Source organism: Anas platyrhynchos, chromosome 18 (assembly GCF_047663525.1).
Source record: "Anas platyrhynchos isolate ZD024472 breed Pekin duck chromosome 18, IASCAAS_PekinDuck_T2T, whole genome shotgun sequence".
Taxonomy (NCBI): domain Eukaryota; kingdom Metazoa; phylum Chordata; class Aves; order Anseriformes; family Anatidae; genus Anas; species Anas platyrhynchos.
Window position 1 is genome coordinate 11736749 of NC_092604.1, and position 17021 is coordinate 11753769.

General features: G+C 54.8%; 1 protein-coding gene across 5 annotated transcripts in view; it reads left to right on the forward strand.

The window, feature by feature from the left end:
- The first annotated feature begins 1544 nt into the window (after positions 1-1544).
- The window catches only part of NACC2 (NACC family member 2), a 45463-nt gene continuing 29986 nt past the window's right edge, over positions 1545-17021 (forward strand). Inside the window, exon 1 of one of the 5 annotated variants that reach the window (XM_027470681.3) lies at positions 1545-1683. The gene's annotated coding sequence lies outside the window, so the exon portion shown is untranslated. Of the gene's footprint in view, positions 1684-5694; positions 5997-15438; positions 15599-17021 lie in introns of those variants that run through there. The other 4 variants (XM_027470680.3, XM_072025204.1, XM_072025206.1 and 1 more) reach the window with 4 other exon arrangements.

Here is a 17021-nt window from a genome sequence, read left to right on the forward strand (position 1 = left end):
GACGGTGTGGAGGAACGGGGCAGAGCTGGAGGCAGCCGGCAGAGCCGAGGCCGTGCACACGGGGCCGGCCGGGCTCTAGCCCGCGACTGCAGTTAGAGGTCAGCGCAGGTGTCAGCTTACTGCCGACGTTGAGGGACTTTGTCAAAAACAAATTCCCTCGTGATTTATGGGGAGGCAGCATCCATGCTTCGTACCAGCACCACAGCTCGCTCGCCCCTTCCCCAAGGAGAGCAGGTGCTGCATGTGCTCCCTCCAAGCCCCGTCCCTTGGGATGCCGGGGTCCTGCCAGTGCCCCCCGCCTGTGGGAGCCCCCCTGTGGGTCGTGCCCCCTCCGTGGGACGTTTGCACAAGTGTTCAAAAGAGCAGGGCCCAAGCTGGGGAACGTGCCCAGGACCGACTGTGATAGCACAGGTAGGAGCCAACGAAAGTGGGAAGTCGTAGGTGGCAAGAACCAACTTAATGACAAAAACAAACCAGATAAGGTGCTGGGAAACCACCGCGCTGGCTTTGGCGGTGGCAGCGAACGGGATTGCTGCAGACAGCGGGTAGTTCAGGGCTGTGCCCTGGGGACACGTGCAGGTCACACCGTCCTGTCCTTCAGCGCGACCTCCAAGCGAGTCCTGCAGGATTTCCTCGCCGAGGGGACAGCGCTGGAGCATCCCCACCATGGAGCTGGGCCATGCGGCGCTGGGGGGGGGGCTCACAAGCTCCTGCCTGGTCCCTGCTCCCCGATCCCAAAACCACAAATCTCAGGTGAGCAATGGGCACAGGTGAGGGGGCAGAGCAGTGAGTGCCCCCTGCACTGCAGCCCATTTTGTCACACAAGGGAAGGAAATGGTGCTGTGAGCACTGCAGGAAGGTGGGCTGTGCTGTGCCATGCTGTGCCAGGCTGTGCTGTGCCATGCAGTGCAGCACTGTACCATGCCATGCAGTGCTGTGCAGCACCGTGCAATGCTGTTCTGTGCTGTGCAATGCAGAGCAGAGCTGTACTGTGCTGTGCCATGCTGGGCTATGCAGTCCTGTGCCGTGCCATGCTGTGCAGTGCTGTGCTGTGCAATGCAATGCAGTGCCGTGCCGTGCTGTGCAGTGCAGTTCAATGCAGTTCGGTGCTGTACTGTGCCGTGCCATGCCATGCCATGCTGTGCCGTGCCATGCCATGCTGTCCCATGCCGTGCCATGCCGTGCCGTGCCATACAGCACCTTTCCCACTTCCACCCCCATTTATCCCACACCACCAGCCTCCCACCCAACCCCTCCACCCAGCCCCACCACCTCAGCGTAGTGTCCCCAAACCCCCCCCCTCCCTCCACTCTTTCCCCTTTCCCTCCCCAAAACCGGGACCTTCCCTCGGGGCAACCACCCAGGACCCCCCCCAGATCCACGGCGTGCGCGCCCCCCCCTCTCCACCCCCCCTCCATATCCCAGTCCCGCGCCCCCCCGGCACCCCACAAACCGCCACGGGGGGGCCGGGTACCCCTTCATTAACCCCCCCTTAACCCCTCCTTCACCCCCCCCGGGTCCTCCCCCGTCCCCTCCCCCGGCGGGGGCCGCCTGTGCGCGGCGCCCGGCGGCGCTGGGCGAGGCCGGAGCCGGCCGGGGCGAGGAGCGGCTGGAATCACTTCCTGCCGCCGCTAGGCCCCGGGCAGCGCCGCGCCGCGCGTCCATGGGGCCGGCACCCCTCAGGTGAGCCCCCCCCCCCCGGCAGCCTTCCTCCTCCTCCTCTTCTTCCTCTCCCTCCTCCTAGCGGGGTTGGGGGGCGCGGCGCGGCGCCGTCCTGTTGTGGGGCGCTGGTTTTTGGGACCCCCCCCCCTCCTCCTCTTCCTCCTCCTCCACACGCACCCCGGTCCTCGTGGGGATGAGGGGTGCGGGGGGGTTAAGGGGGGTTATGGGGGGGTTTATGGGGTGCCCACGCGTGTCCTGCTTCGTGTCCTTGTCCTCAGGGGGGGTGCACCCCCTAGGGACCCCCCCCCCCCCGCTGGGATATGGTGTACAGGGTGTGGGGAGGGTTATGGGGTGTTATAAGGGGTATGGGGTTATAGGGGGGTGGGGGGTGCCCACGCGTGTTCTGCTCCGTGTCCTTGTCCTCACGGGGGGTGCACCCCCTAGGGACCCCCCCCTCCCACGGGGGATGCGGTGTATGGGAGGTTAGGGGGGGTTATGGGGGTTATAAGGGGTATGGGGTTATAGGGGGGTGTGTGGGGGGTCCCCACGCGTGTCCTGCTCCGTGTCCTTGTCCTGCGAGGGGACGCACCCCTAAGGACACCCCCACCCCACCCGGGGATGCGGTATACCGGAGGGGTTTGGGGACTTAGGGGGGGGTTATAGGGGGTAGGGGGGTTATAGGGTGTGTTGGGGGTCCCCACGCGTGTCCCGTTCCGTGTCCCCGTCCTGCGGGGGGGTGCACCCCTTGGGGACCCCCCCCCCCCACTGGGGATGTGGTGTACCAGAGGGTGGAGGGGGGTATAGGGGATTATAGGGGTTATGGGGTTATTGGGGTGGGGGGGGGGTCCCCACGCGTGTCCCACTCCGTGGGCTGCAGGGAGGTGCTGGGGGGGGGGGGGCGCCTTGGTGGTTGGCAGCCGGGGGGCTGCGGGCACAGGGGGGGGAGAAGGGGGGGAAAAAGAGGGGGGGGCGCTGCGGAGGAGCAGGAAAACAAAAGCAAAAGGACGGCGGGGAACAAGCGAGCCCAGCCGGGCCAACGTGGGAAAGCACCGGGAGAGGGGGGGGGGGGACACGGCGGGGCTGGGGCTTGCCCAGAGCCCCCATGGGGCTGCAGCTTGTGGGGGGCTCCGGGGGGGGCTCCGTGCCCCAAAAGCTGGATGCGATGCACCTGCCCCGGCTGTCCGGGTGCGGAGGCTCGGTTGGGCAGGGGGCTGGGGGCTGAGGCTCAGCGCTGCCTTCCTGCTCCTGCCGGGGGGGCTTTGGGGAGGCTGCGGGCAGCCCCCCGATGTGCTCGGCGCCTGCCAAGCCTTCGCCTCGTGTCCCGCGTAATTGAGGCTCTGGCACGCTGCTTCGCCTCCTCCAGCTGAAATATTAAACAGTAGTAGAAGGCGCGGGCGGTAAGCAAAGCGGAGGCATCGCTGCCCCCTCCTTGCCCCAGAGGATGGGGTCGTGTCGTAGGGGGCTTCCCGCAGGAATCGCCCCGGACACGCGGCTCTGGAAGCTCCCCGTTCCATAAAGCCTTCAGCTAGAAAGGATAAAGCCAAACGTTTGCTTATTAGTTGAATTGATGTCGCTTGCCTTGCCTGGGACAGTCGGTGCATGACCTCAAGGTGTGGATAATCGAGGTAATAACAGTCTGATCCGAAGTAAGCAGCAAACCTAAAATAATTAGGGATCCTGACCTCCTCCCTCTGAGAACGAATGTCCTTCCGTGCTGCACCGAAGGCAGCTGTGACTACCGCAGGTTCTTTTATTCTCCTGTAGAGGTCTTATAATGAAGGCTTCTGGGAGCAAAGTTGAGATGTTTGAACATTAGAGGCTAGGGAGGGATTTCTCAAACTTTGAATTTCTGGGAGAAAACTTCCAACGCTTGCTAAATAATTCAAATAGTTGGAGAGAAATCAGCTTGCAGTGAGTGCATAAACAGGAGGTCTCCGTGTAGCTGTACGGGGCCCGCTGTGGCAAAAGGATCTCAGTTGTCTTTGGGAGAGGCTGGGCACTTGCAGGGCTTCCCCAAGGACACCTGTGATACCAAACCCAGGTGTTCACGCTCTCTTTTACACCAAACTTTCACAGCTGCCAGAATCGAGCCTGCCTGGGAGCGCCCACCTGGTTCTGCTGGGCTTTGGCACTGGCACCGGGTGGGTTCTGGTGCTCCGGGAGTGGGGAGCTTTGTGTCCAGGCTCCTGCATGGGCAAAGGGCCCCGTGCACCGCCTGGGGGTGGCCGTGGGGTGATCTCCCCATCCCCGAGTTGCCCTCACTGTTTTTTTTTTTCAGGTTTGGCTTGCTCAGGGCTCCTCCTTCTTTTCTCAACCTCCGTGCCCGTCACTAGGAGATGGGCACGGGTAAATAAGATCCTTTGTCGGGGGAACTCCAACAGCAGCTGCTTAAACGATTCCAGAGAATAGAAATCCTCTCGCCCTGCCCAAGCCCTTCTGTAAAGCTCGGGGGGGTCAGGTCAGGACTGGGTCCTGGCCAAGACCTGGAGCTGTGGTGCTGAGCCACATGGCTCATGGTTATCAGCTCTGCTGGTGGGTGCACGGGGAAGGGCCAAAAACCCCTGCAAGAGCAGTCCGGGAGGGGTTTGGGTCTGCTTCAGAGAAACCTCTGGACTTGTGTGCGCTTATCCGAGGCGGGATGCAAACCATCTCGCGCTGGAATGGAAATATTTATTTTAGCCCGTCTTATTATAAAGTCAGATTTCCCTGCCAGGCCTTCTGGAGGGCTGGAGCTGGGCTGCGTACCTCTGCAGATATGTGCTTTATTTGAAAGCTGGCTTTATTGACATAATAGCACTTAAATTGGTCCATGGCTCTCGGATGCGATAGGCGGGCGTGCTGTAAAGGATTGTGCGGACCCATTGGCTTGTGGATAAACACAGCAAAACAACCCTGCAAAACGGTGATGTGACTGCGCTGCTGGTTTGCTCTGTACAATGCCTGTGTTTAAAAATACCCAGGCCTGACAAAATGGGGTTAGAATGAGGCTTCAGCCTTAGGTTTGAATTTTTCCCAGGTTTTATGAGCCAGGCGGGTTTTTAGTGGGACCTGCAGAGGGGAAAACAGCTGGGCTGGGCGGAAAGGAGTGGGTCCCGGGGAGCCCCGGTGATGCTGAAGAGCACGGGGCAGAACTGAAAGGAAGGGCAGCACTTTAATTGCTTTTTCTTTTCTTTTTTAATTTTATTTCACATTTCTTTGAGTCTAGTCGGATGAAATGAAAGAAATAAAATGCAAGCATTCTGCTGAAATGTAAAAATAGAATAAAATAAAATTTTATCAGGAAAATAAACTGAAATGGAAGTTCCCCAGCGTACCGAACGGCCGGAGAGCTCCGCACCGTGCTGCACTTAGCCCCTCAAACTTAGGGTTTGAGCCCGGGGGCTTTTTGCCACCCGAGCATCCCTCGGGGTCTGCAGCGCCTCGGGAGGTCGAGGCAGGGCCGGTGGCCTCCTGCTCTCACCGGGCTCAAACAAGTTTGGATGGAAACACCTACAGGGCGTGTGTGGCGCAGGGCTCCTCTGAACCGAGCCAGTGCAGAACTTGAGAAATAGGTTAAGCATGCTGAAGAGGGTGAGGCTGTTGGTTTTCTCTACCTGACTTTATTTGCGAAGTGACAGGAATTTTGACAGCCTTTGTGTCTTTTTTAGCAAATCAAGTGTCATGCCAGGTTTGCCTGTGGATGAGATCATTTGCAAAATATGCTTCCCAGCTTGCTTCAGGCATAATTCATTGTGTCAACTGCAATTGCTCATTTGCTAGGAACTGTGATTCATTAGCGATATTTTTTTATTTTTTTTTTAAGTTCAACTTGTTTTTAAGCAAATGTTTGGAGGCAGAACAGAAAATTAAAAAAAGAAATAAATATATACATGAAATCCTACAGCGTTTGTACCCACAAATGCTGCCGTTATGGGAAAACTTGTTAACGTGACACGATCCCGGGCAGGGAGAAGCAGTCCCGGGGCGAGCTCAGCTGGGCGGCGTTGCGCTCCTTTTTGTCATGTGATGGCTCCTAAATGGGGACGGAGGTAATAAAAATCATCCTGCGGGGACAGCCTGTGCCGCGCGGAGCCGCGGGTGGATGGAGGGAGCTCGCCGGGCTCCCTTCCCCTGCCGGAGGGGTCTCGGAGGGCTGAAACCCATGGGGACAGAGGCAGGACAGGCGCTTGAAGCTGCTCGCAGGACTTGGGCCGCTTGTTCAGTGCAGTGCCGGAGACCCTCCTAAGCTCACCGCCCCTTCAAATGAAGATAAATGGCTCTTGGCACGGGCTCGGTGCTCCATGTGCTCCCAGCGCTGCTCGCAGACAGCCTGCTTCTGCTTCAGCCTTTTGCAGGTCCTCACATCAGTTTTTTCTTTATATAATTTGCATGTCAAGTACATTTTTATGTTTCGTTTCCTATCGAGGCAAATATTTCAGCGCATTTTTTCCCTTAGGTGGGTGGATGGGGCGGAGAAATCGCCGCCGCTGCTGCTTCAGCAGCCACCAGCTGCCCTCCAGTAACAAACTGGCGTGGGGGGGGGCTGCGTAAATGGGTACAGTTTTTGGAAAAAAAGGTGGATTTTCAAACTTCTGGGTGATTCTGATGTGTCCACTTGAACACAAGGAACTTGGCAGGTCCTACCCCATCCCAATGCAGTGATTCTCGACACCCATCGGGGTGGCCATATATAGGCACCGGGGCGAGATGCTGCGCCTCGCCTCGCCGAGACACGGCCAGCATTGGGACCCGATAATCACGAGGGGAAAAAAGGAGAAAAATCCTCTTTCCTCATGGTGTCCGATTTGTAACCATCAGGGCTCTTTGGGGTCTGTTGGTCCTGGTGAAAGGATTTGGATGTGTTTCATCCCGGGGTATCTGGAGCCGGAATTTCGGCAGCGGGTTGAGGAGCAGCGCGTGCGAAGCGTTGCGAGTTAAATATGACCGAGCTTGTGCTTCGTCAGGCTCGTGGGCCCGATGGCAGCGCAGTTGTGTGGAAAGGGTCCTGTGTTCTAGTGCCAGCGCTGGCTGGGCTCCACGAGCGCGTTCGTATCATGCTATCCACCGGGGAAGCATATGGCAGCCTCGGTTATATATATTGTGTGGGGGGACATATTTCACATGCCAGTTCTCGCTGTCATAGGACAAACATTTACGCTCCGATTATATGAGGCATTAGCAAAACAAGAGCAGGGCTGGAGAACACCATAATTTCCTGCGGAGATGTTGTAAAAGACGCAGTTTAGCAAAGATACAGCAGTGGCAAAACCGAGGAGCAATGATGCTCAGCCCTCAGTGCTTCCCAGCACGCGAAGCTGTGCAGGGATTACGCTGCGCAGAGGCACGAGATGCAGGTGTGTAAACACGGCTGGCATTTCGGGGCATCCCACGTGGAAGGCAGTGGCCCGACAGAGACAGGCAGAGAGGTTTTGCACACTCGGAGGCTGGAAGTGCTCGGTTTGGGAGGGCAGAGGCTGCTGGGGCCAGGCAGCGTGGGGCAGGAGGCACCCACCCGCTGCCCTGGCACCCACACGGTCCCGTGGGTGCAGGCGTTTCATGGAGATGCTGAGCTGAGCCCTCACAGCCTGTGGGATCGGGGTGCCCATGAGCAGGGGCTCGCCCTCCCCATAGGTGTTTGCTCCATGGAAAGCTTTTGAAGGACTGCGCCAGCTGGGGCAGCCCTTGCAGGAGTAAAGCTGGGCAGGGTGATGTGCTGTGGGTTACCTTTGGGATCACGCTCCCACCACAGATTCGGGTTTTTGTGATTTGCTTACAGCCGTACGGAGGGTTTTAATCACTCTGGCTGATCTCAGCCCTCCTGACGAGTTTTGACAGACTCCGTTGCCTGACTTTGCAGCCTTTTACTTCATTTTTTTGCAGCGTGTCTGAGCTGCGGGCCAGCCTCCCGGCCAGGGGCCGTGCCGCTTGGTCGCTGCTCTGCACAAAGAAAAGTTGTGTTGAAACTTTGTCTGCCTGCTTTGCTGCTCCCTCCTCCTTTTGTGCGTGCCTCTTCATACACACAGACGTCGTGGACGCATGCCTGTGCTTACCAGAACATCGCTGCTCAGGTTTAGCTGTCTCCCAGTTAGGAGTGAAGTTTGCACAGGGGTTATGATTGCATTTTTCACGTGAGCGCTGCCGTGGCCACGGAACCCGAGCCTGCAGAGCAAGGACAAAGCCATCCATACAATAAGAACAACAGCAGAAAAAAGCCTTATCCCGGTCTGTGGCTCTGGTATATCACCGGGAATAAATCAGGTGAATCAACAAGTTTAAAACACCCTTTTTTTCATAAAAGTGTGCCTGCCTCGGGTCATGCTGCCCGGGGCCCGCTAGGAGCTGGGGAAAGGGTGCCTGGGCGCACAATCAGAGCATTAAATTTTGACTCTTGTTTAAGCACAGTCTCTGCTCTTAATGCATCATTAACACGGCTTTCTGCATTTTGTTCGTTTCCCATTACAGCCCCAAGTTCTCTCTGTTAATTTTTGTATGTTGATATTTTTGTTGTCAGCAGTTTTTTCCTTTTTTGAAGCCTATAAAACCATTAGTGTGAAAGCAGATTAAAAAGATACGTTACAATTAAAATGTTAATGAAATCTGCATCATACAACTTTTGAAACCATTTAGGCATTAATCTTTTTTTTTTTTTTTTTGGTCCTGTGTCCATTAACTCTGGCGATTCTTATTCTACACTGACCCCTGCTGAGAGAGCTGCGCTATAATTGGATTTTAAAAGAGTGGGGGAAGAAAAGGAGGGAGAGGGGGAAGCCTTTTAGAAAGTGGAAGCTGGGAAGTTCGCCTCGGCTCTCTGGGGGTCTCTGCGGGAATAAAAAGCCCCCGAGATGTGGGGTCCTGCTGCCAGCAGGGCTGTGCGTGGCGAGGGCGTCGCATCGGGTGCTGGTGAGTTTGTGAGGGGTTTGGGAAAAGAGGAAATAATTTGTTGTTACGGCTTCGTGTTTTCTCCCTTCCTCCAAAACGGTGTTTCTAGAGGTTGGGTGATTATGATTATTAATTATTTTTAATAGGTTTTCTGCAGTTTGCACAATATTTGGAAGGGGGCCAGCGCTCCCCCCCTCCCCTAGCTGCGGGCTAGGCTGAAGAGAAGGGTTGGCTAATCCTCAGGCCGTGCAGCGAGCCGAACAACGGGACTTCTTGACTCATCAGACAGTTCCTAGGAACCGTGCCATGGCTTCTCCAGGTCCACGGGCTGCGCCTGGCCGTTCGAGCCCTGCCAAGCCTCCAGCCCATCTAGAACACTCTGTGCTGCTCGGCCCGAGCCGTGCTCGCTGCCTGGGCGCTTTCTCTTGAAGGTTTCTGGACGTTTTCCTTGTGTGCTAAGAGCTGCCCATCGCCCTGCAGGGTGTTGGGGAAGGTTGTGAGCGCGGATCCCTTGCTGAAGGCTTTCTCAGCACGGGGACGGGGCATGGGCTTGGCAATGGGCTTGGCAATGGGCTGGGTGTGCCGCTGAATGAGGCAGTAAGGTGAGGGGATCAGCCGTGAAGTCAAAGGATGAGCGCATCCTGATGAGGGAGCTGGCTGGCAGCCCAGAGGAGTGGTGTCCCAGCCCAGCTCGCCTTCGTGCTGCGAGCAGGGCTTCAGGGAAGCTACGTGGGAAATGGGAGATTGCAGGGCAGCGGGACTGTCCGTGCAGGGCAGGTGGTGGTGTGGTGCTGAGTGGGACCCCTCTGAGCCCCCAAACTGTCTGGAGATGGGACTTCTGCAGGGCCAGGGGGAAAGTGGGGCTGCTTGGGGTTGAGTTTGCATCCTGTGGAGCCGTGGGCACCGAGCAGGTCCCCACAAGGGACCCCACGTTGGACAGCGTTGGGTGATCCAGGGCTGCCTTGAGTTCTGAGCTCCCTGTTTGCGTGCAGATTTTGAAGTGTTTTATCTCCTTTTGAAGTGGGTAAATAATTTAATGCGTAACGTTGTTGTTCCGTGTCAAGTGGTTAGGCATTGCCTGAATTTATAACCTGAGAATTTGGGGCAGGGACTTGGAATCATCTCACGTGATGTGACCACGAGGGTCACGGAGCGTAGCTCCACCTCGGTGCAGCTCCGTGGGTCGGACGAGCTCGTGACGTGCACAGGAGTGCGGCTGTCCTGGTGTGTCCCTGGTGTGTCCCTGCCCAGACAGCACCCCCAGGGCATGGGGCTGGCCCCAGGAGGCGCTGGGGGCCGTGGTGTTGTGTGCTCCCCTTCCCCAGGGGCACAGGGGTTTCCCCTGCTCTCTCCCACCTCCGAGCAGGGAACAAAGGCGTCGCTGTTGGAAATCCCTGGCTCGCTCCAGCGATGTGCCCGGCAGTCGTGGGCCAAGGAGAGGGAGCAGAACAAAGCAGCCCCAAATGTCCCCCAGCGCATGCTGCTGGCACAGCGAGGTGAGCTGCTGTGCTGCAGACCTGAAAAGGAGCACGCCAGGATCGATAACCTGAGCAGCCCAATAAAATCTGTGGGAATTTCATTTGAAGTCACTTGAAGAAATCCAATAACTCTCTTTTTCAGACAACTGTTAACTCCTTTTCTCTCTTTTTCCATTGTGCAACCATGAACATGTTACTTTGGCCTCAGCCTGCATCTAGTGCTCTGGCTTTGCAGCGCAAGCAGCGAGCAGGATTGCGATACCTGCAGTCAGGGCAGAGCTGAGGCACCTCAGCTCAGCTCTGTGCAGGGTTTTGGACCCACCGGTGCTGGTGGTGCTCCTTTTTCCAGATTGCAATGCCAATTTTGGCACACAGGCTCTGTTATATCCTTGCATGGTGTTGGCATTTCTGGTCCTGTAGCCCTGATGGAACAGGCACTCCTGAAGAGAGTGGCGGCAAGTTCCCAGCCACTCGATATCTTTGTGAATATTTTCACAGTCAAATTTAGGAAGTTTCCTCGTGTACGGAGCGATGCAGAGGGACGACTTGTGGCTGCTGCCTGCGCGGGTAGATCCTTCTCTGCAGGCAGCCCAGAGCTGTTCAGCTGTTATCAAGGCTCACAGATCTCACCCAGACCACAAATACTTATTTTATTTTTTAACCAAAGCCCAGCACGTACTTCCTATAAAGACGCAGCCTCTTCAGGCTGGCCGGGCTCTGCGTGGAGCCTTGCTAGGAAGGAGCTGCTGCCCGGAGGTGAGGGATCTGCTGCAGGCTGGAGGATCGCTCGCTGAGCTTTCCATCTGGGCCCGAGGCTTGCAGGGGGCAAACCCATCGCCCACCCCACGCTGTCTGCATCGATTCCTTTCCGCAGGCCAGCTGGAGCAGCATGCAGCCAGGTGAGAAACCCCAAAACACACCCTCAGCGTTCTGCCCTGCCATGTGCTGGGGATGTGGGTTGTGGTTCACTGGGGTTTGAACCTCCTGGCTGGGGCTGTTGGGCCCCGGTGGCACAGTACCCGTGTGACACACCGGGACGTTACCTTCCCACACACATCCCTCACTAGATGTAGGGAGGGAAATCTAGAGGGAAACGCTCCGTGCCCACATCCAGGAGCTGCCATGGGGCCTGCAGGAGCAGGCGGCCTCTCCCCAACCCTCACAGCCAGCTCCCGGCCTGATTAACACCAGCAATTAGCACCTCAGCAGCACCCAGCGAGCTGCTGGGGGGCTCGGGGGCTGCCAGCAGTCAGCTTAGGGTTGGGACCATCCCAGACAAAGCATCAGGGGTTGTGGGGTCCCCATTTCCAGCACCCACGAGGGGCTTTGCGGCCTACTGGGAGTGCCACCACCGGCCCGGTGTTGATGCGGCGTGCCTAATTGTGTTACGGCTTAATTTGCGGCTCCTTGCTTAACTGGCAGGGAACATCAGAGGCTCTTGTGAAATCTACTGCGCCGTAGCATCGGCACAGGAAAAAGCTCTGCCTTCTGTGAAGCCAGACTGTTGCAGCGTAATTTTTGTTTTGTAAGATTTTGAAAGGCGGTGTTGCAATATGTAACAGTAGAATAGTGGGAAGATGGTCAGGTGGTGCTGAGGACTTCAACAGACAGATTTCATGTCTGTGTGTTTTTGCAACACCTTTCTATAAAGGGAAACATAATTTAAAATATGATTACTTAGTGTTGTAACAGTCTTCTCAAACGTTTTTGCATTATGCAGAGATCATTATCAGAGGCTGATATTAACTTGCAAAGAATATTATGCAAATCACTCTCCTGTTCTTCTAAAAAGAAATTTCCTTCATAATGCAAAGCGTGACAAAAAAAAATTGTGCAGAAGCTTTTGGCAAAATTACATTCAGAAGATGTAACAGTTTTTCTGCTTACTAGCACAATCCATTTGTGCCTTTCTGCTGGATTTTCTCAACTCAAGCTGATAAAATATGAATTTTAAAACCAGGGCAGGGTTGCGTGAGGGGGGGATATTGTACCTCATGGGTTCAGGGGGAGAGGGGGAGAATTCGTGTGCTCAGGACATTGCTTCAAGCCCCTGAGAACGGTCACTGTTGGTGCGAGGGCTCGTCCTGCCCCGAGCTCCTTCAGCCCTGCCCGCTTCGTGTTTTGGTGCATCAGCACGTTCCTGCAGGAGATCCTAGCCCTTGCTGAAGTCATGGTGAATTGGCCACTGACTCCATCCCTCTTCCATTTCTTTTTTGTGTTAGAAACTCCTTGTATCGGTTCTGATCTGCTCCCAGTACAGAAACCAGACTCCACTGGGTCGTTCTATAGGTATCGGATGTTCTGCTGTATGGATTGATTGACAAAAATAGACCCTAGTAAATATTGTAACCAGCTCATATGGCTAAAATATTTACAGGCTGTGGATGGCAGTGGGAGCTGAAAAGGCTCATTCACTGCAGAACCCCGTTTTTCAGGCACTTCAGACCGTTTTGAAAAACTGTAGCCTTTGTCCTGAAATTTCTTTAGGCATTTCTCAATACAAATGCGATTGAGAAAGGTCAGTAATATTCAGAGATATATATTGAATTATCCTGTTGTAAAGTAGCAGAGTGAGTTTTCACCAGCACGGGAAATTTTCAGACTTTTTTTTTTTTTTTGTCTGGTTAGATAACTCAATATTTTAAAATCAAACCAAATTAGATAAATAAGCTGGAAGTCATAGTTAGCATTCATCAAGCAACTTAGGCTGGATGCTCAGGCACCGACCGACTCCACCTCTAGCTGCAGGGTTTCCCCGTTATTAGCGGGTGAATACTAATCCTTGTTCCTGCTTTGCTGCAGTGTGCAGAGGAGCAGATCCGTCAGGGCCTGTCCATCTCGGAAGGACTTGTGTGTGTGTCAGTGCTCAGCTGGGTAACACGGCACAGGAGAACTTGGGGCACCCCAAAAGTGGCCGCGGGGTGCAGCTGCTGCAGTGGTGAGGGGTGGCAGAAGTTGGCTCCTGGTCAGCCCCGGGCATTTCCCTGCAGCCTGCTTGCTGAGTTTCGGGAAAAGGAGTGTTTGGTTTGGGTTGTTATTTTGTTTGGTTTGGTTTGTGTGAAGGATGAATCAAAGCGGCGAGGTGTTCCGCTCTAACCGCGGTGGCAGGAAGGCATATCTGATCGTCGGGGTTTTCGTTTCCTGGATGTTTCTCCTCGCAGCGTGGAGGAGCTCTGCCGAGCGCGTTCCTGCAAACCTCTTCCTGGTGTCCCCTTGAAAATGGGGACGCTGCCACGCGCACATCCAAGCGCAGCTCCAGCTCTCCCCATTTCTGCTCCAAGGCTCTTCTGGAGGCACGTACTGATCCCACGGTGCAGGTTGGGGGGTGATGGGCAGCTGTCCCACCAAGATCCCCCATCCCTGCAGATCCAGATCCACGTGGGGCTGGAAGAAAATCTGCACGTGTCTGCTGCAGCTCGGGCAGGATCCGTCCCCAGGGCTGATGCACCACCCGTGCCGTCGTGTTCGGTGCTGGGTTCACCCAGACAGCAGGCTAATCTGTCGCAGCAGACCATTAATTTCTGTTTCCCAGTGTTCCCCTTGTATTTTCGGCCGGACGCAGGGGCCGTCCTTCTTCCTAAATTGCCGCGCTGTTGCCGTTTGCCACCAAGCAGCTGCCGGTGCTGCGCCGCGGAGGCAGCAGGGATGCTCTGCGCTGCGTCTGTATCCAGGAATGTGTGCTGTAAATGGGGCAGAGGGAAGTTTGCTCCCCTGAACTGCTGCAGTTAGAGAATAAGGCAACGCTCCTGCATATAAATGGCTGATTTTCCTTTTCTTTTGGAAAAGCCTGTAAATGGAAGCCTCGGGAATGCTATCTGAGGGAGGCTTTGGGTGGTGGCCACAACTCCTCGTCCTCACGTGCATCGCACCCGCTCTGGGTGCCCAGGGATGGAGGCGAGGGCTCAGGAAACCCTGCCCTGGAGTTTTAAGCTAAAGGCAGACTTTTCTGGCCTCTAACTTATTTTTTTTATAAGGAAGCCTAAGCTCTGCATGAAGGCTGCGGTATGAGGCAGAATTTCCTTGGGTTTGGTGGTATTTCCTAGAAGAGCATTGGCAGCACTGCTCATCAAGTTCCCTCCTGTTGTTTTCCCCCCCTTCCCAGTAAACCTGGCATTAGATCGTGCACATCAGGGGTGTCCTCTGCCCTCTGCTGCTCTTCTGCAGGCTTTGTCCCCACCTGCCCCGCTGCTGCCCATCCCCTGCCTCTCCCTCGTGCTGGAGTGGAAGAACCTTGACTCAGAGCCTGGCATCGGCGAGCGGCTGAGCTTCAGCCCAAAGAAACCAAAGCAGATATTGCAACCTTGAAGAATCTTGTAGGACTTAAAAGTTTTAATTAAAAATCTGGCTTGGTAGAGGGTATTTTGTTTTAGTATGGATGTCTTCATTTCTTTTGCAAAAGAATTAAATGAAACCCTTGGTATTTTTTTTTTATTTCTGCATATTTATTCTTCAACTTGAAGCATTAGAAAATAATTGAGTAAAACAAAATCCACAAGGCTTCAAATTACCTCTAGCTTAATGTTTTATTTAAGAGGTTTGCTAACTGACATTCTTTATAATGAATTAGGTCACACGGCTCTAAAGAGTGTTGTGGGTTTTCTTTTTTACATTTCAATGTGAGCGCTTCCCCCATCGCGCGGCGCAGGCTGAGCTCCGTGCAGGGCTGTGCGGCCGCGGCGTCGCCGCCGCTTTGTGGCTCCCGGTCTCCCCAGCGCGGAGAATCTCGCTCTAATTATTCTCAATCACACTGGTGCAAATGAATATATCCATGTTTGGAGGATTGAAACCGTGTTGTCATGGCAATCTCTGTAAGGTCATGAGAAACTCATTGATATTGTTCGCCGCCTCTCCCGGGAGACCTCGTCTACCTTTGCAAAACTATGGGGTTGGGTGTTTTGTCTAATAACTTTAAAGCATAATTTTGTCACAATTTGGCTAAAGGGACCCTCTGGTGAATAGCCTGCTTGTGTTCTGAGCGAGGCAGCGGTGGCCAGACCGGAAGGGGTGTGTGGGAGGACAGTTACCGCACCACCCCAAAACAAGCACCGCGCTCCGCAGCGGGGCCCGGTGCCTGGCTGCCCAAATTGCTCCGGTGTGTGCCGGGTGGCCGGGATTGCTGCAGGTGTCACCTGGTCCCCTTCTGCTTGGAAAACCTTTGCTTATATATGATTAAAAAAAAAAAAAAAATGAGAAAAAAAAAGTGCTTTCTTGATTGCAGGAGGTGCAGCAGCAGCAGGAGCCCTGCTCCTGGTGCACTGGGTGCCCCTGGTGCACTGGGTGCCAGCCCCGGTCCCCCACGGCCACGGGTAACGTGGCAGGGCGCGGGTCCGTGTGAGGACGGCGCCGGGGGATGCGGTCACTGCCGAGGAATGTGGGCAGAGAGACAAGCTTGGTGCTGGGCCGTAACGCCGCGAGTCACGCGTGCAGCGCGGCCGCTCCCAGCGCGCCGTGCGGGAGGGGGTCATTTAAAAAATATGCGGTGGGTAAACACGGGCAGAAGTGGCACGGGCAGCAAAGCAGGGGTTCTGTCCCGCTGCCCGGGCAGAGCCCGAAGGAGATGATGGGGAAGTTGCAGGCTGCTTTTGTTTGGTTTTTGAGAGGTAAGGCGTAAAGGAGGGGGTAACAAAGTGCGTTGGAGGGGGTGCGCAACGAGGCTTTAAAGGTACAAGGGTGAGTCTCTGCTTCTGTGAGCTGTCGCTGGGGAGAGGTGCTAACTCTTAAATTTGAACTGAACTAAACTAAAAAGTTATCCCAAAAAGCAGTTTCTTCTGTTTAATAACTTTTTATGAAAACCTTTTGCTCGCTTGGACGGCAGCAGCTCAGATGACGTTACAGATGCCTTGGGTAACGGGCTGAATTAATTCACCAGAGCTGGCATTTTGCAAGTCTTGGTTGAAGTGATCCTTGTAGCTGTGGTTTTACATTTCTGTACTTCCAAGTTTTTGCTTAGAAAAAAAAAAGACAGAACTGATTGCTGTTGGTAGAGAGAGAACCACTGAAGCATTTTGATTTGCAACTAAATGCGTGCAGGTTAAATCCAGAATTCTTTTGCTAGCCCAGAGAAGCTGCACACACGCACATCTATATTTAAAATAAAAACTAATAAAATAAAAAAAAACACCCAGCACCCGTTGTCCCGTGCCTTGTCTGCCCGTCAGAGGGGTGGATGGCTGTGAGCTGACTTTCTGCAGAACTTTACAAGTCTCTCAGTTTAAAGGTCTTAAATCATAATCCCGGGTAATTGCTGTAGTTAAGGAAAGGTTTCGTGGTTCCAGGTGTAATTATGAGTTGGGTTTAAAAAAAAACACAACCACAGAGCAAGTGTAATTTAAAACTAAAGGCTTGCTTACATTTTTTAACAATTATTTTTAATGATCTCTTTTTTCCTGCCCGTGTAACTACAAGAGGACAGCAGCACAGGGGAGCAGAGGGCTCCTGCCCGCAGCGCAGTCCCGTCCCTGCCTTCGGTGGGCTCCTGCTGCTGGGATGAGCTTCCAGCAGTGCTTCTGCCTGTGGATCTAAGCTCTCCTCTCACCCCTGGGGATAAGCTGCTTTTTCCCCAGGAGAAAAGTGGCTTTTTACAGGGTGACAGCTGAGCACCGTCTGCCAATTCCCCCGGTGCAGCCCGGCCGTGCTGCAGGGCTGGATGGAGCTGCTGCCACCACCAGCACCTGGATCTGGCCCCGGCTCTCCCAGTGCTCAGCTTTGGGGGGGTTCGAGCCCTTCATCACGGCACCGTGCTGCATCCCTTAGTGCCTCCAGGTCTTCGGGGCTTCCCGAGAAGTCCTCTGAACTTCCTCTGATCTGTTCTCGCTTTTCTATTTAACACCTGAGAACGTGGCAAGGAAGCTGTGCCAGGGGCTCGGCGCACCCGGCGAGGTGAACAACGGCACGCTGGAGCCTTTGATGCTCGGAAGGCAATTAATTGCAACTGCTGCAATGTTTGCCTTGTTTCCAAAACCTCAAATTATTCCTTGCGTTGTCTTTTGTCGGTCGTTTGCTCGACTAGCGTGTGCCTTTCTG